The sequence below is a fragment of the Prunus avium genome, chromosome 2 (assembly GCF_965620075.1).
Source record: "Prunus avium chromosome 2, drPruAviu1.hap1.1, whole genome shotgun sequence".
In the NCBI taxonomy this organism is placed as follows: domain Eukaryota; kingdom Viridiplantae; phylum Streptophyta; class Magnoliopsida; order Rosales; family Rosaceae; genus Prunus; species Prunus avium.
Genome location: NC_142285.1, coordinates 12,665,655 through 12,673,940, shown reverse-complemented (window position 1 = coordinate 12,673,940; position 8,286 = coordinate 12,665,655). Strand labels below are relative to the sequence as shown.

The following is an 8,286-nucleotide window of genomic DNA, read 5'->3' as shown; positions in this document are numbered from 1 at the left end:
GGTCTCCAAGTCCATACTTCAGAAAAATGAAGGCATGGGGCACTACCACGGTTGGATGATCTTCAATTTTGGATATGTTATAAACAAAACGATTTCAAGCAAATTCCGTGAAGCAATCACAACCATCCGAGAATCACATATTAAAATCAAATGCAGAAACCGAGTCTGCAGAAACCCACCAGCCATGGCTGAACATAAAATCTGCAAACCTGTTTTGAGGCATCAGGAAAATTCAGAAAAATCTACAAATTTCACAGACTTTAGTTCTCAGGTAGACGAACAACTTTCATGAAGGAAGTTTTCTGATCGGAGCTTCCGAAATATGACTTCTGGATTTCTGAACAGTACCCTCGGTTTTGGGTCTTGAGGAAGAGTGAAGAAGCAGCAAATCACATGGGAAAGCTTGGAATGTTGGTATGGAATAGCAAGTGGAGCAAATTAAGGAGGAAATGCTAAAATGTTTGATTCAAATATGCTTTGGGTGGTTTTGGAATTATTTTATGGGAAGAGTCTAATTGGTTTGTGACATGTGTACCATAATATGTGTGAAAGAACTTTGGGTTCTTTCTTTAGCCGTTGGTGTTGTCCATTTTGAGAAAGAAACCTTTCTTTCTTTTTATTTGTTTATGTTTCAAGTGGATAGGTGCATGTCGACAACAAATGACTTCCAATGCAAATTGTTGGCTGCAAAGGTGGCCAAATAGTGGCTGCAAATTGGGCAAGTAGTGGCTGCAAAGTTGGCCAAATAGTGGCTGCAAAGATGGCCAAATTGCTGACTGCAAAGGTGCTGGCTGCAAATTGTTGGCTGCAAATTGTTGGCTGCGAAAATGGCCAAAAAGTGGCTGCAAAGTTGTCCAAATAGTTGGCTGCAAAGTGTTGGCTGCAAAGAGTTGGCTGGAGGCATTAAAAAGAAAGTGTAAGGACAAGGTGCGGCCAAGGTTGGATGTTTTTGAGAAGATGGGCCAAAAAGTTATTGTGTCCTATTATATATGTATAATAGGTGGATGACTGAGAAAAGCTTGGCTGGAGCATTTGGATGGTCTGCCAATTTGGCTGGAAAGCTCTTTGTCTTAATATATATATGTATGTGAATGAGTGGATGCATGCAAGTTACGGCCAAAGCTTGGAGTTTTTGGAATTAAATGGGCTAAAAAGTTTTTTGTCTTAATATATATATTAAAGGAAGGGAATTGGCCAAAGAGTTAGCCAAAGTATCGGCTAGAGAAAATTGGCCAAAGTGTTGGCTGCAAATTGGCCAAATAGTGGCTACAAAGAGTTGGCAAGATCCAAGTCAAGGTCTTGGCTTCTCATGTCAGTCAGTTGGCTAGAAAATGGAAGTCTTGGTTGAAGAGATGGTTTGGGCATGACCACGTGGGTTTACTTTGGTATTCTCAAACTTGGTTCAAATTGGCATGGGTATTAAAGGGCTGGAATCCAATTGTCTTGTTATATATATAAAATTAATCAAAGCCTAATGCCATATGATACCGACGCCAGACCAACATACCAAGATGGCTTCATGCGATATCAAACAAAAGCTAAGATGTCTGGTTGAGTGAGGAACCCACGCGGCCGACATCCAAATATTTGGAGTTCACATGTCACTTAACGTTGGTGGGAGTCTTAACCAAGTCAGAAGATCCAAGTTCACAACTTCTCACCAAATGTCAAATCAAGTCCAAAGCTCAGCCTACGAAACTAAGTTAAGAAGTTCCAGCAGATGTTTTCCAGCAGATGTTTTCAGCAGAAGTTTTCCAGCAGATGTTTTCAGCAGATGATTTCTAGCATATGTTTTCCAGCAGATGTTTTCAGCAGATATTTTCCTACAAGTGGCGGAGTTTAAAGACAGGAAAGCATTAACATTGGGAGGATTTCCAAGACATCGGGTAGTTCGTGCCTAGAGCTCCGGAAAGCATTAATATTGGGAAGATTTCCAAGACATCGGGTAGTTCGCACCTAGAGCTCCGGAAGGCACTAACATCGGGAGGATTTTCAAGACAGAGTTAGTTGTATGGCCAAACCCATGAGCTGAGGAAAGCTCTATAAATAGGTCATCAGAAGAAGAGAGAAGGACCTCCGACTCAACACACAAAATCTATCTTTTTATCCTGTACTTTTCAATTCATAGTCTAGAATTTTATCTTTCAAGCTTTTCATATTATCCAAGTTCTTCGTTTTCCTAGTGTAAGCTTACTTTCTTGCAATTTAATTTCAATTGTCTTTACATTCGAATTTAATTCAAGTCTTTATCGCTTTAATCTATTTTATTGCATTTACATTTCTGTCATTTCGTTTATCGCACTTACATTTCTGTCATTTCTTTTATTGCATTTACGTTCATTACACTTATCACAAAAATCCTAAAAATAGTCATACAAAGCTCAATCATCCTTGACCTCAAGGAAGAAAAAGAACCTAGGCCAAGAGGAGGTTCCTTGCTTAGCCGATCAATCGTTTGATTAAAAGTCAGAAGCGCAAACACACTCACACGATCTTTCCATCCAAGCCACTGGCACGCCTACGCATCTCAAGAGAAGAAGGACCAAAAAACTCCTTCAATCGGCCTACACGACCGAAAAGAGGGAAACATAATTTGGCACGCCCAGTGGGACTACACTATATGAGCGACCGAAAGGAATGGCAACATTTCTGCCAATTTGCAGCCAACACTTTGGCCAATTTTCTCTAGCCGATACTTTGGCCAACTCTTTGGCCAATTCCCTTCCTTTAATATATATATTAAGACAAAGAACTTTTTAGCCCATTTAATTCCAAAAACTCCAAGCTTTGGCCGTAACTTGCATGCATCCACTCATTCACATACATATATATATTAAGACAAAGAGCTTTCCAGCCAAATTGGTAGACCATCCAAATGCTCCAGCCAAGCTTTTCTCAGTCATCCACCTATTATACATATATAATAGGACACAATAACTTTTTGGCCCATCTTCTCAAAAACATCCAACCTTGGCCGCACCTTGTCCTTATACTTTCTTTGTAATGCCTCCAGCCAACTCTTTGCAGCCAACACTTTGCAGCCAACTATTTGGACAACTTTACAGCCACTATTTGGCCATCTTCGCAGCCAACAATTTGCAGCCAACACTTCGCAGCCAACAATTTGCAGCCAGCACCTTTGCAGCCTGCAATTTGGCCATCTTTGCAGCCACTATTTGGCCAACTTTGCAGCCACTACTTGGCCAATTTGCAGCCACTATTTGGCCACCTTTGCAGCCAACAATTTGCATTGGAAGTCATTTGTTGTCGACATGCACCTATCCACTTGAAACATAAACAAATAAAAAGAAAGAAAGGTTTCTTTCTCAAAATGGACAACACCAACGGCTAAAGAAAGAACCCAAAGTTCTTTCACACATATTATGGTACACATGTCACAAACCAATTAGACTCTTCCCATAAAATAATTCCAAAACCACCCAAAGCATATTTGAATCAAACATTTTAGCATTTCCTCCTTAATTTGCTCCACTTGCTATTCCATACCAACATTCCAAGCTTTCCCATGTGATTTGCTGCTTCTTCACTCTTCCTCAAGACCCAAAACCGAGGGTACTGTTCAGAAATCCAGAAGTCATATTTCGGAAGCTCCGATCAGAAAACTTCCTTCATGAAAGTTGTTCGTCTACCTGAGAACTAAAGTCTGTGAAATTTGTAGAGTTTTCTGAATTTTCCTGATGCCTCAAAACAGGTTTGCAGATTTTATGTTCAGCCATGGCTGGTGGGTTTCTGCAGACTCGGTTTCTGCATTTGATTTTAATATGTGATTCTCGGATGGTTGTGATTGCTTCACGGAATTTGCTCGAAATCGTTTTGTTTATAACATATCCAAAATTGAAGATCATCCAACCGTGGTAGTGCCTCATGCCTTCATTTTTCTGAAGTATGGACTTGGAGACCACTTGACTTAGCTTGGATTTGGAGACCACATCCAAACAGAGAATAAATGACAAAATGAAGAGATCACCATTACTACTATAAATGCAACAATGCCCTGTTAATCAACCATTTTCTTTTGTGCTTTTCTTTGTCTAGACTAATAAATCCACATGGAACAGCAGATATGGCAACAAGACAAAAAACAAAAAACAAATACATGCTTAATTGAGTCAGGGGAGGGAGGGACCACATTATAACTTACTAAGCATATCATAGTAATAGACTAATTCAAACAAAGGTTTCAAAGGATGCAAAGAAAACACTTTTCTGCTAGAATAGATATAAGAAACTTTTCTGCTAGAAGTAAACTTGCAAAGGATGCAAAGAAAAAACAAAAAAAAGCAGCCATGAATGCCTTTCAAAGTTGACCAGTTGCTTCCTCTCATTCAGTGCACTGAAAAGTATGTGAAAATGCGCATGTGATATTGAACAATCTAGGCAACATAGCAGTTGATTTTGAGCTTGGGACCAGCAGGGCACTTTAGAAGTCTTGTGTAGAAAGTGTACAAGTTGGATTGCAGCTTCAAAATACATGTACTCTCATCTCAAGCATTCTACAAGTCGCATGATTATGCTTACATGAGTTTAGTCTGTTTCATTTCAATATCAATATATCATTAAACCAGCAAAAGCCACCCATCAACTTCAACTCTATGCATTCTCAAAAGATTATAGTAATTAAACGCTTAATTCTCTGATGCATGTTTGTCAAGTTGATGCATAGTAAGCTAGAATTTTTTAGTTCTTCCCTATCTGCAACAACAAAGTCCCGTAAGTGAAGTAAGTAACCAATGAACTCTGTTGCTTCGATTCAGCTGCACCAAAATGGTTTCAACTGCATCCTCAACTTGTGATACTCGCAAGTGCACGAGCCGTTTGGTAGTATAGCATATGTAAGTGTGAGGTCGATCCCACGAGGATTGGTGATTGAATGATCCAATTTGTTTCCCCTACACAAAATAGAAATGAAAAATGAAAATAAATAAAACAAGAAAGAATGAAATAACTCAAGCAAATAAGTTCCCAAGTTCAATTAGATTAACGGATTGATTCTAGCTAAAGTATGATTAAGCCATGGTGTTTGGTCATAACCTTGTGTTCCTAATTCCCTAATTTGATCATTTGTTGTCTAACCTAAAACTAAGCATTAGGAACCCATTAAGCATAGAAGAACAATTTAAACAACCAAGCATGTATCTAATCCCTGTTGTCGAATGTCCATACATACTCTTCCTATTCATAGTTCAATTCGAATTAAAGCATGGTGTCTACTCTTAATTCAAACCAAGATAGCTAACATGCAAGCCTAAATGGTGATCAATCATTCAAACTAGCATATTAACTTATAAGCATAATGAATAAGAACAAAAATCATAATTGAAACTTGGAAACTAATTAAACTTGAATACTTAAGAAAGAATGTACATTACAAATAAAAGTAAAGTAGAACTTGAAAAACTTAAGGAGAATTTCAGCACAAATATTTCATTACAACAATTGAAAACTAGAAAGGAAACTAAGAGAATTTGAGGGAGAGAAGGGAAGGGAGCTCTAGAGAAGTGTTTTAGAGCTCCCCCCCTTGGGGTGTGTTTTGAAGCTTGAAGGCTTCTCTATTTATAGGGCTAAGAGGGAGGAACATCATGATGAACTCCCACACCATCCTTCATCTTTTGCTGCACCTCAAGCATCTTCACATGGGTTCAAAGGTGATCAGTTGTGGCTGCCTTTGCTGCCAACCCATGTGGTTGCCTTTTGGTTGCCAACCCATGTGGTTGCCTTTTGGTTGCTGAAAAACGAGTTTTCTGAACCAGTCTTGGTGTAGGAAGGCCAGAGGTTTCAAAACGTATCCAATGGTGCTCAAATTTGGATATGTTATACTAGACACCCATTGGAACAACTTCTATGAAGAAAGTATTCCCATCGGAGCAGTAGAAGTGTGCGTTTTGGGCCTTGCAAGTTGGCAGCCGAACAGAGACTGGAATTGACTTCATTTCATTTCTTTGCTTTACATGCATGCACATGCTTTCTCTATAATAGCTCCAGCATGTACCAACTTGCTCCTTTAGAATTTCATAGCTGGAATGCCTCCCCACTTCACTCATTATGTTGGATCCAAAGTCAGTTGCAGCATGGGTGAGGCACATGGCTTAAAGGAGGAGACAAGGCTCAAAGCTGGCAGCTGCAAATCCTCCTGAGCATGGTTCAGTGTTGGACGGGCTAAGGACTCCACATATGTTCAATTGGGCTGAATTTTGGATATGTTATACTAGACACCCAATTGAACAACTTCTATGAAGAATGTCTCCTCATCCGAGTTGTGCAGATTTCTGAAATGAGACCTGCAAGGTGACTTACGAAACTGGACTGACAAGAAGTGTGGCCCAACTTTGGTTTTGTCTTTAAGCTCTTGCTCTTTGCCAATCAGCCCTTAACATGCATGGATTGCATCAAATGTGATCTCTTGCTATCTTAACCTACAAAACACACAAATAGAGGTAAGTGACTCAAAATAAAGAGAAACTAAGCAAAATCACTAAGTAAAGAAGGCAAGCAAGTGTATGAAATTATGGACTTATCAAAACAGAAAATGGATCAAAAGCACAAGTTTAACTCAATAACATAACCAAATCATAAGCTAGAAGGGTACAAAATGATATACAATTATGAACCGATCAAACTCTCTTGCAGATGCAGTATTAAAAGTCTAAAAGGTGTTAAAAGATGTGGTTGCAAACTTTTCAGGACTAAATTATAAGTGTAAAGTTTATGTGACATAGCTAGTCAGAATTAATTATTGATGGATTTGGCTAAATGATGACAGATTTACAAAACCACCCATTAATTAAAAGAAAAAGTGGAAGATTCGAAATTTTCTCTCTATGCCAATTTTGTTTGTGTGTGGAACTTGGAAGATATAGAGACAAGAATGAAATAAACAATAGAGTTAAAACTGAAAACGGAGGGTACAAACAGGCATAAAAAAATATTCCTGGCAGTGACAGGATGAGAAATGAAGCCAATAATTTTAGAGAATAATATATGTGAGAGTGAGTGAAGTTACGAGGATTGTCGTCCACAGCACTAACTTTAATTGGAATTGGGAGCTCAAGTGGAGGGAGGGAGGGAGGGACAATTCTCTTTAGCTTTTCTTGCAGAAACGGATCCAAGTTTATGTTGACAGACTAATACTCAGATACTTAGCCCAATATTTCAAATCATAAAATTGGATATCATGAGCTTAAAAATTCAGGAAATATTCCAAGATGGTTTTGTGGCAATGACAATACATGGCATCTGAATTTTGAATCGAACCGTTATAAGAAAATGAAGTTGTAATTTTTAAATTTTTTTATTTTAAAACAAGGGGGGATGGGGAAGAAATAAAAGGATTGATTTGAGCATGCCTGCAGCACCAGTAACCAATACAGTCACAGGCTCCTTCTCCATGCTCAAGAAGCTCCACATGTATTTTATAAGCTTCCAAAAGAAGGCAATAGTGAACAGAACAACCAAGATTTTCTAAAAAACAACAATATTCTCCATTTTCTCAAAAACAGAAAGATGCAACAAACAATTCCTGTTAAAATCAAGACAATCCAATCCTATGTTTTTATATAGGTGTAAGAGTACCATGATTGAAACAAAGAGTCTACAGGGCACTTCCAGAACAAGGCAATCAGATGCCAAAACAAAGTCCACAAGATACTTAGAAATACAGAACATATCAAATTATTCCAAAGAACATAACCAAACCCTCTGTTTGGTCTCCTCCTAAACCAAGGAACACAAAAAATTAATAAAAATGACAATCTCAAATCCATGCTTGTTGAAGAATTCATCTCAACATAACAACAATTTTATTGATCTCATAACAACAACAAAAAAACTTGAAATTCTTCTCTTCATCCACATTTTCATTCAAGCCAACCAAACAGTGAAAATAATACTGAAAAGGAAGTAAATTTTGAAAGAATGACCATACCAGCAGCACCAGTGACAAGAACTCGAACTGGGTCTTTTGCCATTGCTGCAGAGTGTGGTTTTGGATAGAGAAAATCATCACAAAGGTGAAAACCAGTCAATAATTTCCACAAATTACAGAAGAAAATAAATAAATAATTGGAGCAAATTAATAAGAAAAGTAGAAATACCCTCTGTCACATCTCCAAAAGGAGAAAACAGTCTCTTAGGTTGTTCATTATTAGTGAACGATGATAATCCTAAGCAACAAACCCAAGAATCAAAACAAGCGTTTTAAACAAAAAAAACCCTAGGCATCTATGATTATGAGTGATGATGCTAAAAATGGAATCAAAGGCATCGTCA

General features: G+C 38.1%; 1 long non-coding RNA gene across 2 annotated transcripts; it reads right to left on the bottom strand.

Moving 5' to 3' along the window:
- Positions 1–4,016: 4,016 nt before the first annotated feature.
- On the bottom strand, positions 4,017–6,409 carry LOC148296531 (uncharacterized). 2 transcript variants are annotated; one of them, XR_015833592.1, is made up of 2 exons: positions 5,391–6,409; positions 4,017–4,910 (listed from the first exon to the last, which is right to left on the bottom strand). It is a non-coding gene; the product is annotated as an uncharacterized LOC148296531 (long non-coding RNA). The 2 variants fall into 2 exon arrangements; XR_015833593.1 differs by having other exon boundaries at positions 5,453–6,409.
- Positions 6,410–8,286: the final 1,877 nt, after the last annotated feature.